Genomic DNA, 13,025 nt, shown 5'->3' with positions numbered 1-13,025 from the left:
GGCCTGAGATAATGAACGAATAAACAGTAAAATGTATAGCATAGAATGAGTGTCCTCAGTTCAGTCTATGTGTGTTGAATATAATGTCAGTTTAAACAGCATGCTTGCATTCATGTTGTCTGTCTACACCAATGCCCTAAATCCCCCAAAAGATTTACCCACTTAATAGTAATTGAGAGACCGAACAACAGCTCCTCTTTAGAATCAGCACGTCGGGGAATATCACCATATACATTGCTGAACTAATTTTCCTCCATGTCGTTTTCTTTTGGTGAACATCGAAGAATAGTATTACTTTTGTATCTCAGCTGTTAACTGTCTCCACGCAGAAACTCCTTCCTTGACCTTGAGTGCTCTTGGCATCTCCCTCGTACTCTGTTGTTCGCAGTGTAGGTGTAAATCGTCTTGGCTTCTCTTTAAATCACCTCACTGAGGATATTTCCCGGTCACTGTTCACTCTCCTGACTTGCAGCATGAATTGTTTTTTGTTCCCTTTTTAGTCCACCAAGATCCTTCCAGTCTCCATTGCTAAACCTGGTATATGATTGCCTTTAATTTTTAAAACTAAATGCAATCTCTCTCATTATTTTGCGCTAATGAATATTGCCATACTTCTCTACATTCCTCACAGGACGGAAGTCCTGATTTCTAAAAGGCTGGACTGTAGTTGACGTTCGCATGTCAGGCAATGACTTAACCAGCAACACTGTGTAATATTGCTGTAATTAGCCTTCCCCAAATTTGCATTCAACCACCTGAAGCTATATGTCTTGTCAATAACCATGTGAAAACTCTGGAATTGTGATCATTAAATCTTTCTCAAAGAAACTCCGATCATTTCATTAAGTATGTCCCTCTCCCTGGTGATAATCTGCATACTCATTCAGGAAGCCTTCCTGAACACACCTAAAAAATAATGTCCAACCACGCCTGAGACGGTAAGGTGGTTTCAGTCGTTTTTAGGGAGAGTATTCAAGTCCACGACGACTCTATTGTGTTTACGTCAGCCTATGAACTGCCGCCATACCTGTTTCTCTCTCTTACTTGCTATAGGGAAGTTCACAGAGTAATCTTTTCACAGTCCTGCTCTTCTCTCAGACATATCCCTGTAATGGCTGAATCACCGTTCCATGTTCTCATCCAGCTTCTAAGTACGACTGCCTTAACTGTTCTACACACTGTACTGAAAGAAATTCACTTCTGCCCTTCGGTGTCACTGAGCTCATTAACTTGGTTGAATCTAACTTTCGTTTGGCGTTCCTCAACCTCGTTTCATCCTACTGCTCAAAGATACCTACTGACCCGTAGCTCTGCTTCCCAGAAGTCCACCACGCTTGCCACATGTTAAACCTCTACCAGAGAAGCTTCAGAAAACCTCGCTGTGTGAATATTTGTTCCCTCACCCTCCTTATACCAATCCCTCCTTACCCTTGAGAATGCCTGTTTGCCTTCAGCGCAGGCGTAACCCATCCAGCTTACACCAGTCCCAACTATCCTGAAGGAGGGCCTAATGATCTACGTACCTGATGCCCGCCCTCCTGCATCAGATTGTTAGCCACACATTTAACTCTGCTACCTTGCGATCTCTTATCCCAGAAGCATGTGATACCGGAAGAAATCCTGAGAGCACCAAACCGAAGTTCTAACTTCTGAAAATTTTGCCCAGATTCCTAAATTTTGCAGACCTTGTCTCTCTGTTGTTCGCTTTGACACAAATTATTCCTTTTCTTTTGATCAGTGTCAAAAAAGACAAATTAAATCCACTATGATTCAATGCTGTAAAACAATAAAATATGAAAACCTACAAGTCAGGGGGAGAAATACTTCTCATCGGCACTGTATTTCTAAGCAATGAGCCTATTGAGAAATCAGAGGTTCAAAGAGACTATGGAGTCCTAATTCAACATTCCCTAAATGGGAGTCTGCAGGTTGAGTTGGCCGTAAGGTAGGCAAATTCAATGTTAGCCTACATTTCAATAGGACTATAATATCAAAGCAAGGATATAATGGTCTGGATTTAAAAGGCATTGGTCATTCCGTATTTGGAGTATTATGAACTGTGTGGGACCCTTTCCTATGAAGGGACATGTTGGTATTGAAGAGAATTCGGAGTAGGTTCAAAAGAGTTGCCTCAAGACTGAAAGGGTTAATATTTGACGACCTTGGCCTTGGCCTTTACTCGCTGGAAGCTATAGTAATAACTGGAGGGGGGTGGCCGGGGCGGGGTGGCGCTCTAACTGAAACCTATGAATATTGAAAGGCCCGGATAGAGTGAACATGAGACGTTATTTCCTATACTGAGGGAGTTCAGGAGCAGAGAGCTTAGCCTCAGAATGTAAAGGGATATCCCTTGAGATCAGGGAAGGATTTTCTTTAGCGACAGCGTGGTGAATCTCTGGAAATCATTGCCACATATGGCTGTGGGGGTTAAGTCATTGGGCATATTTAAAACGGAGGGCAAAAGATTTTTTATTGGTAGCAGAGGAAAAGTAAGGTAAGAACATGTTTTTGACAGTGTTCATGAATCAACTGTGATGGCACAGTAGGGTATACTCATTGGGAGGATGGTTTCATTCTATTTCACTGTCTTCTTCACTATTGCAGTACCATTGTTAAACAAGGGTCGTGAAAACTAGCCATGAAAATAAGCTCGGATAGTCTGATATCGTTGTTGGGTAAATTTCTCGAGGGGTCTCTGACGCACCAACATATAACCAACATTTGATCCGATTCAGGACAGTCAGCGCAGCGTCATGAAAGGGAAACGATGTATTGTAGCTCTTCGAGGTGGTTCACAAGAGCGTAGATGAGGCTGGGATTGTCGATGTTGTCTATGGGCATTAGAAAGGACTTTGACACTCGTCTGGAGTGTTAGATCAGGAAGATGTAATCCAGGGGAGATAGCTGCTTGGTTTCATATTTGTTACAGTGACAGGATGAGAGCGTGAAAGTTGAGGGTTCTGTCTTAGAATGAGCGTCTGTGTCTAGTGATTCCCCACTCTAGTTGGCTCTGGGATGTGAGGTGTTTGTAATTTATTTAAACAATTTGGTTGTGAGTATACAAAGCATAGTTAGTAAGAGTGTAAAAGATACTAAAACTGATTTGCTGTAGAGGGTCAAGAGAAACTTGCGAAATCCTCATCAGGTAGGCCTAAAGATTGGAAAATGTCATTCAAACCCGTTTGGTATATCACACCAGAATAGGAATGATCCAGTGACCGGTCGGGCTTTGGGGGGACTGGGGACTATAAATGCATGGTTCACTAACAGTGACATCTCAGGCAGATCCGTTGTTGAAGATGCAGTCTGACCTGCTGGCCTTCATCATTCATGGCACAGAGTATAAGAGTTGAGAAGATTAGTTGCAGAGATTCATGTCATAAGGGGGGCGTTGGGAATGCATCTAAATGCAGGACACAGACGCTGAGTACTAGGAACAGGACGGGACATAACTTAATGTCGGGACAGGTCGCAGACTAGTCAAGGAAAGCAGGACCAGGACGAGGTACTGGAAACAAGGATCCCGTGGTGGACTCCGAGCCCGAGACTGGACAAGGACTTAGAACCTGAGTCATGACTCGGGCTCAGACCCCAAAATAGGCGAAGACAAGACGAGGCCTGGGTATTTGGAGCTCGAGGATTGAGGCTAGGGTCTTGGAGGTCGAGGCATGAGGCTTGGGGTCTTGGAGGTCGAGGCTTGCATAACTCGGAGGCTGGTGCTTTAAGGGAGACTAGGAGCTGTACATCAACATAGAGCCGGAACTTATCCTTCAACAAGCCGGGACTCCTCTTTAAGAAGACACGAACATGAGACTGGACAGAACATAGACAGAGAGGCGGGACTTACCCTTCTACAAGCCGGGACTCAACTTTCACTCCACACCAAGGACCAATCGTCGGATAACGGCAGAACGGCCTGACTTACCCGACGGAGGCATAGACAAGACAACACAGATTCCCAAGGCAGGACAACGGCTGAACGGCCTGACTTACTCCAGGGAGGCGAGGACTTGTCAAGACAGATCATCCCGCAGGGCAACGGCAGATCCACTTGGCTTACACCACGGAGCGAGGACAGGAAGAGGCAAACACCAAAGAACAACAGACTGTTACACCTCTGCATCGGGTTTGATCCGAGTCGCAGTTACGGCCAGCAACTTTGGCTGGCTACGGACACAACCGCATCCCTACCTAGCTCGAAGCGGCTGACGGCCACCCAGCTGGCCCTGGAAACGACCGAATCCATACAGCAATGACAACCCCGACTACTGACAGCAAAGTTCCAAGAAGCAGTGGTTCTCCAACGCGGCCTAAAGATGGCAAGTGGCTGTGCTAACGTTCCACCAGCCGTTTGCTCCCAGGGAAACTTGACAAGACGACCCCACCCGCCGGCCACATTGAATCCCAGGGCCACTTATATTCCCAGGCGACAAATAGAGCATCAGGTGCTTATGGTTAATTCCAACAGAAACAAAGCGCAGCCAGAGGTCCCGCATTCCGGATTTCGCGGACTGGACCTTGAACAGGAATGTGGACTTCGGACCGGACCATGACAATACAAGTCCTTGGAGAGGGCTGATTTGGAGTATTGTATAGACTTTTGATTGACCTAGTTTAGCAAACATTCTTAAACTAGAAAACGTGTAGGAAAGATGTACCAGGATGTCGCCTGGACTTGGGTGTCTGGGTTACAAGGAGAGGTTGCGCAGACGAGGACTTTATACTCTGGAACATAGCAGATTCAGACACTCCCTGTTACCGGGGTGGCAGGCTGGAAGAGAAGAGGCAGATCCCAACAGTGGGGGAGCAGTCCGGCTGACCAGACTTCACCGGACCACTCCCACAGAAGCATGGTAATAATGGAGACAAAGGAGCAGCTCATTGATCCAGTCGGCAGCTTCTTCATCCCTTCACATCAGCCTTCAAATCACAGAAGTATCCCATTACATCACCTCTCATTCTTCAATAGTACAGCAAGTACAGACTGACCTCACTTCAGTTCAGTCATTTCTGCCCTTCCCGGAGAGTTATTCCTTACTCTACAATCGAATCAGCTCTTCTTCATTTGTGCTAAAGTTGGCTCGTACCTATCAGGAAGGTGCATTGCCACAACCTACCGAAATGGATTATGAAGGGACGCTTGACAGGCTTCAGATACTACATAAATATGTATTTCAATTAAAAAGCTCACCAGGGCCGTACACGACTTAACCGTCCCTGCCTCAGGCGCCAGAGTGTTCTGCAAGCTAGGCACGCAAGATCTACCCACTAATTACGGAAATAGCTTCCCACATTCCAAATAATACCTGGCTCTCATAAACCATATATCTTCCCTCCCAAAAGGTGCAAACCCTGGACTGATGGAAACAAATTGCATTACCAACTCCCTGTTCAATACTTATTCACAATCTGACATTTCCTCATTCCAGGCAACCAAACGCAACATTTGGCACCATACATTCTCATATAAACTATAATATCTACCTCAGGCTTAGTGCAGGTGCCCTGGAAATCTCTATAGCTATTCCCACACACTCCAGAACATATAGAATATAATAACTTGCAACAATAGATCAGGTCTCCTTGAACTATTTCATTCCAGTATCTGCAGTGCCGAGGCAGAGTCTGAGCAGATCACTTCTCTGTTTGGCTTAGCCGGTTCAACCAATTGCAGACTACTGATAAGAGCCATAATTTCTGCTGCATAGAAAGATAAACCATTAGTCAGCCGTTTCCAACCTCAGGGTTAAACCTGGTGATAAGTACCCCTGAGCCCACGCAGTTACTAAACAGGTTCTTAGAACCATCTGTAAAGATAGGCAAAAAGGGTAAATACTGCTGCGGTAAATCACCAAACACCCTTTCACTACCTCCAATAATTTCTCTATCCTCCGGCAATCTCAAATCCATTCGCACATCTGGAAATTTCCACAATGAAACTCCTGGCCAGGTCAATTGTCCACAAACCTCCAAGACCATACTCCCACACATATTCTCAAATTATCCATTTGTCAAATCTGCAAGCATATTCCAAAATCCTTTACAACAAATACATCAAAAGTGACACCCTCACCCCTTTAAACAGTAAAGTTTACAAGGCTCAGTTTTTCTCTCCGCAGGTCAGGCAGAATCTCACCTTGATTAAACTCCAGTGTGTCTCTAGCTGTGGCGCGGAGTGTTCCACTGCAGATTCGAAGTGCTCTGGCCTGTGGAAAATCTAACCGATATGAAACTGAACGAGCTGCTTCTCGATAAATTATGCAACCATATTCCAGAGACGAGTGTATTAAAGAACAATGAATTGTCAATAGAATACCCCTTGAAATGCCGAAGTCATACCCAGCCACACAATGAAGAAATGTGTTGACCTGCGTACATTTTTGCTACGAAAACTTTCTACGTGTTCTGCAAGTTAGCCTTGGATCCAGCCATAACTCCGAATACTTAAACACAGGAGCCATAGTCAATGAACACCCAGACAGTGTAAGGACAAATTCAACCACACAATGTTTCAGAGTATAAACCACACATTTTGATTTAGAAACAGATAATGTCAAACCCAAGTCAAAAGACTATTCTTCCTTTGCAGATAACAGTGTTTGCACCCACTTTACCATGCAGGCTGTAAGACAAACGGAATCCACACAAACATTATCAAAATATCATTAATCTTCAGATTGAACATCATTGGACTAATAATGCTATGTTGGTTGTGAGGGGTTCTCTTATCCACTGCACACTTTGATGGCACGTCTTTACCCTCCCTCACTCTAAATGATCGGCCAATCAAAATAACTCAATACCCAGTTGTAAAACATACCACCAATACCAAGTTTACTGAATTTAATAAAATGCCCCTCCCTCTTTCAGATATGATAACGTTTTTCAACGTTCAAAAACTGCTGATTCTTTCACTGTGAAAACCTTTCTGAAAATCGTTTCCCAGTCGTATATCGATCTCCCTTTATAAAACCTACAGTAGTAGTGATTTGGTAATTCCAGAGTGTTCCACAACAGATTCCAGGGAACTGGCCTGCAGAACGACCAACCAATATTAAACCGAACGAGCTGTCTCTCCATAAATGACACAACCATATTACAAATAAGAGTTTTTTAAAGCACAATACATTGTCAATAGAACACCCCTGGAAGCGCCCCAGTCATAACCAGCCGCACAACGCTTGCAGTAACCACCAAAAACTTGATATATGCTCACAAAGTCGCTCTTACGTCCATCCATGTACTTATACACAGGAAACATAGAGAGTGAACACAATAACAAAGTACGATGATATTAATCCACACTATGTTTTAGAGATAGAACCTCACATTTTGAGTTATAAACAGAAAATTTAAAACACAAGTTAAAATAAAATCTTCCATTGCTTATAACACCTTTTGCACAAGCGTTACAACACAGGCTGTATTACAACCCTATTTCCACAGAGACCCAACATCGGCAGAACAATGCATGTGGAACAATGCAGAATTATCAAAATATTATAAAACTTCAGAATAAACTATATTACCTTAATAACACTATCGTGGATGCGAGCGGTCCTATTATCAACCGCAAATTATGATGACTGTTCGTTAACCTCCCCCACTCTAAATGACCTGCCAAGCAAAACACCCAATACCCACTTGTACATCCAGTGTTATTGTTGTACAGATCTCTGTCCTTGACCTGCTGGGGTAGAGCAATGCTGTTTGTGTACAGGTCAATGTGCTCACTGCACAGTGTTGAGAGTTTTATGGGTCTGAGTCGTGGTGGCAAAACTCCAGATATTGTAAATTTCACCGTCCATGTAGTCAACTACTGACTGTTCCTCTACATTTCCATAGGTCGGCCGCGTTTATAATGGAGATAGACATCCCCCTTCACCTTGCAGCTCGGCGCCAGATGTTGATAAGATGTGTGTGCTTACAGAATGGTGCCGGCAGTTTAAATAACCCAGCTTGTGATGTGTCTCACCCAACAGACTAAATCCCCCTTAGGATTTACTCACCTATTGTGCTTTAAGAGACCCAACCACCTCCTCCTTACAATCAACACATCTGGATATATCATACTAATCGCACCCTGATCTCACTTTCTCCATGTCCTTCTCTGAATGAACACCAATGAATCCAGACGTTTCAATTTGTACTTCACATGCCAACGTTGGCCGCATGCCGAAACTCCTTTCTTTGTCCTCGAGTGGCCCTGTCCTCTCCCTAGTAAGTATACAGCTGTTTTTTTAGTATCTGTATAATATCGCTTGTGATTCTCATTGATCCCTCACTGAAGACATTTCCTGATCACAGTGCAATCTCCTGATTCGCAATGTGATTTGTCACTTGCTTCCCATGTTCCTCCAATGCCCTGTCCGATTTCATCTTCCTAAATCTTAATTATCACTCCTCTTACTCTTAACTGAATACATTTCCTGTCATCACGTTATGTTCCTGAATGTCCCCATCCTTCTCTACCTTGCTCAAAGGACAGGGAGGTCCTGAATTCTCATCAGCTGGACTTTTGGTGACTCTCACATATCATACATCGACTTAACCAATAACATCTGTTCACAGACTACTCTCTATTGTTCCTACCCAATTCTGCTGTAAATACTTTTTTTCTAAATTTCTATTCATTTATCTTCTTGCTTGGAGATGACGGTTCTCAAAATAATCTCCCACAGAAGATCATCAGTTAAAAGGTTCATGCCCCAATGCAAGTCTCCGAAATGTCTCCACTGTATCTGCTTCTAACTGTATCCTTGGCTGCGAATTCCATCCATTTTCTGTGAGTAAAAAATAACTTAAGACAACCCCCACTGTTATAGATTCAACCAATCACCTTAACATTATCGCCCCTCGTCTTTGCCACTTACACACCAGGTAAAATGTTTTAGCTGTCTACTCGATATATGCCCACTATCATCTTGTATACCTCTTTCAAATCACCTCTCATATTGGTTCCCTCGAAAGAGAAAACTGCTCCGTTCCTCAACCTGTCCTCACAACACATCCGCTATTAAGTTCAAAGTTCAACGTAAATTTACAATCAAAGTTTACACGTGTCACCAAATATTACCCTAATATTCCTCTTCTGGTGATCGTTTACCGTGAGTGCATGTGGTCCCATGGTGTAAAGGTGAGCACTCTGGACTTTGAATCCAGCAATCCGAGTTCGAGTCTCGGTGAGACCTCATTCTTTATTCCGTCAGTTGGGCCGTCCATTTGTAAACACACGCACTGCATTGTAAGTGATAATTTTAATCACTCCCCAAGGCAGGCGAAAGTCAATACACCGCATTGGCATAATGTCGGGAGGCCGGGTCTCGGTGGAGGGAGGAACCACGGAAGGACTGAGTTGGCGCTGTCGCTCTCCTTGACGCTGACAGAGGATATTTTTGAAATTCCGAGACTACGTGATTGCTGGAGTCGACTGTAGAAAATATTGGGCTCTTTCAGTTGTTTTATTTTAGATGTTGTATTTTTCGTTGCCGATCATTCGTCTCTCCAAAGAGAAAAGCATTGTGTTATATAATCTATCCTCGTGAGACTTTCCCTACGAAGTGCAAAGTTTAAAATAAATTATTTGCTAAAGTTCACACATCTCACCACATACTACCCTGGGATTCATTTTCTTATGGCCGTTCGCAGTAAACACATTTGGTTCCATGGTGTAATGGTGAGCACTCTGGACTCTGAATCCAGCAATCCGAGTTCAAGTCTCGGTGGAACCTCGTTGTTTATTCTGTTAGTGAGCTGTCCGTTTATGAAAGTATGCACTGGAAAGCATGTGACAATTTTGGTTACTCCCTATGGGAGGAGGCATTGGAACGGAAATTGGGAGGCCGCCACGAGGAAAGGTCATAATGCCGCGTATGAGGGCCTGACGGAAGGACTGAGTACGATCTGTCGTTCTCCGCGATGCTGACAGAGGATAAAATCGAAATTCGAAGAAATACAAGTTAATTGGTGTGGACTGTAGTTAATATTGGTCTCCTTCAGGTTTTTATTTGTGTTAGCTTTGATGTGATATGTTATTTTTCTTTTGGCCGGGGGATTTAGGATTTGGGGTCTAATATATTTGTTGCCGTATCCCCGTGTGAATGATCTGTTAGATTTTTATGTACAAGAGATGAGTTTGGGGGATTGATGTTATTTTTCATGTTTTCTGTGTAGGAGGAGTTTGGCATTAGCGGTTTGGTTTTTAGATGCTGTGTTTGGGCGGGCGATCTTTAGTTTTATGCGAGGGTGGCGTTCTTGTTTTGGGGTTTCCGAGTTATATTTCTTATTGTTTCGTACAACTGAGTGGCGATAAGGTATTTTCATTCAAGCAATTTCATATTGTCGTTTCTCCGCATTTAATGGCAATCAGAAGAAGACGAATTTCATAGTTGTATTCTGCCTTCTTTGTCAGTGCGAGTGAAATTATTCACCCTGTGTCAAATGTCTGCTCGTTGACGTTAATAGGTATTCCTCAGCCTAGGGCTGTGGAACTGGAGAGGTCCCATACTCCTTCCGGATGGCAGCATTGAGAAGCTAGCATCGCCTGGATGGGGATCCTTAATGATGGATGCTGCTTTTCTGTGATAGCGCTCCTTGTAGATGTGGTCAGTGTTGAGTGGGGCAAGAACTGTGATGGACTGGCTGCATCTATATCTTTTCATTGGCTATTTCATTCAAGGGCATTGGTGTTGCTATGCAAGATCATGATGGAACCAGTCAGGATATTCTCCACTGTACATCTAGACCAGTTTCTGACATGGTCACGCATGGTTGTATCCCATCTCGCTCCCATATCCTTGATTATGTTTGAAATCCAGTCGTTAGATTCCCGATTGCTGTTTGTTCACTTCATACAGATCACCCGGTTTCCATCAAAGACTGCAGTATAAGAGCCCTGGCGTCACAACTACTGGTCGGCAGTTTATTGGTCTATTCCCCTGCGATAACTTCGTTTCAGGGCCGCTTGAAACTGTCAGTTCTAAGTTCAGCTCTAGTTTCAAGTTATTTCATGAAAACCCCGTCTCACTGTCAAGATTCTATATCAGAGCTCTGTGTCAAGATTCCTCCTGGTTATTTTTCCACGTTCGCGACTGTGCAAATACCTCTCAACCCTATAGCCTTGTGCCTGTCCAGCACTTGGTTTCGCCGCCAGTCGCTCCGTGTAGCAGTTTCTCAACGTTTTGGACAACGTGCTTTATCTGCACAAACTTGTATAGTATAGGCCTAAAAACTGAGAGACCTTTCCAGGATGCCAACAATTTCTATGACCTGCCTACGTTTCCGTTTCCTTTCCTCCTGCTGGAACTTCACAACTCTTTGCAAATTGAAAAGCACAACATCTCCAGATTTCCCTTTGTTAAAAACACAAAATGCTGGCAGAAGTCTGCAGCCCAGACAGCATCTATGGGAGGAGGTAGTGACGACGTTTCGGACCGTAATCCTTCATCAGGAGTGAAGTAACATTGAATGGTCGAGTGGGGATGACAAGTCGGTGAGGGTTGAAGTAGAGAGCTGGGAAGTGATAGGCTGGAGGGAAATGGGCAAGTGGAAAGGTGTAGAATTATGGGAAATAAAAAAGGTAGGACTGGGGGAAGATTATAGTGAGGGGGAAAAAAGAGAGAGAGAGAACCAGACTAAAATTATAGATAGGGATTGGATAAGTGGGGGGGGGGGGGGGGTGGCAGCGATATCAACGGAGTTCTATAAGTTTAATGTTCATGCCGGAAGGTAGGAGGCTACCTAGGCTGGAGATAAGGTATTGATCCATCGACCTGCGTGTGGCCTCATCTTAATGGTAGAGGAGGCCATGGGCAGACATATCGGAGTGGGAGTGGTCTGTGGAATTGAAGTGTGTGGCCATAGGGAGATCCCGCCACTGCTGGAGGACTGAGCGCTGGTGTTTTTCCCTTTTCCCCCCTCACTATAATCTCCCAAGCCAGCCCTACCTTTCTTTCTTTCTCTTTTATTTCCCATAATTCTCCACCTTCTTCCAGCCTATTTCCCTACAGCCTATCACTTCCCAGCACTCTACTTCATCCCTCCGCCCACTTCTTATCCCCCCACGAGTGCTACTTCACTCCTGATGAAGGGTTTCGGACCGAAACCTCGTCACTACCTCCTCCCATAGATGCTGTCTGGCCTGCTGAGCTCTGCCAGCATTTTCTGTTTTTTTATTTATTTCCAGCATCTACAGATTCACTCTTGTTTCCCTTTATTATCTCTCAGTTACTTTTATCTTCACAGTTGGAAGGAGGTGATTTGTGGTGCCCATGAATTGCAGACCAATGACAGAGTTGTACAAGTCTCAGTCGTTGAAGCACTCGGGTAGTGCTATTGGCAACCGTGGGTAAAACGTAAGGTGTGTTCAGATCCATGTGCAATTTAATACTACCGAGAGTTTCGTAGGTCTTTGTCCTGGTAGTCAAGATCTAGATATTGTAAATTTCATTGTACCTGTAGTCAACTACTGACGGTTCCTGTGCAGTCTCACGTGCAGGGCATGTTTGTATTAAAGATAACGCTCTGCTTCCTCACCATGCTATGTTGTGGAAGTTTGTCTGTCTGCATTACTGTGTTTGGTTTGTAATTGGTCGACTCGCTACTGTGTAATGTTTGACCTATACTGCACAATGTGCATGCAGTCCCGAGCTGCTTTTGCATAGGTCTGTCCTCTTCCAATGTTGCAAGTGCCCGGGGTACACAGCGGGCTGAGTATGGTCTGTGTTCGCCCTTGTTTTCACAGTGAAATGTCTTTATCTGTATAGAAAAAAGGCTGGTGCTGGACGTCAGTGGCCGAACAGAGTTCTCATGTTCTCATCCAGCTTCTACGTGCGACTGCCTTAACTGTTCTACACACTGTACTGAAAGAAATTCACTTCTGCCCTTCGGTGTCACTGGGCTTATTAACATGGTTGCATCTGACTTTCGTTTGGCGTTCTTCAACCTCGTTTCATCCTACTGCTCAAAGATACCTACTGACCCGTAGCTCTGCTGCCCAGCAGTCCACCAGGCTTGCCACATGTTAA

General features: G+C 44.2%; 2 non-coding genes across 2 annotated transcripts; both read left to right on the top strand.

Annotated features, from left to right (window-relative positions):
- Positions 1–9,119: 9,119 nt before the first annotated feature.
- On the top strand, positions 9,120–9,191 carry trnaq-uug (transfer RNA glutamine (anticodon UUG)). The gene has a single exon. It is a non-coding gene; the product is annotated as a tRNA-Gln (tRNA).
- Positions 9,192–9,659: 468 nt separating this feature from the next.
- Positions 9,660–9,731, top strand: trnaq-cug (transfer RNA glutamine (anticodon CUG)). The gene has a single exon. It is a non-coding gene; the product is annotated as a tRNA-Gln (tRNA).
- The last annotated feature ends 3,294 nt before the right edge of the window (positions 9,732–13,025 follow it).

This window comes from Hemitrygon akajei, chromosome 28, assembly GCF_048418815.1.
Source record: "Hemitrygon akajei chromosome 28, sHemAka1.3, whole genome shotgun sequence".
NCBI classification, from domain to species: Eukaryota; Metazoa; Chordata; class Chondrichthyes; order Myliobatiformes; family Dasyatidae; genus Hemitrygon; species Hemitrygon akajei.
The sequence above is the reverse complement of the archived record's forward strand: the minus strand, read 5'-3'. Positions and strand labels throughout refer to the sequence as shown.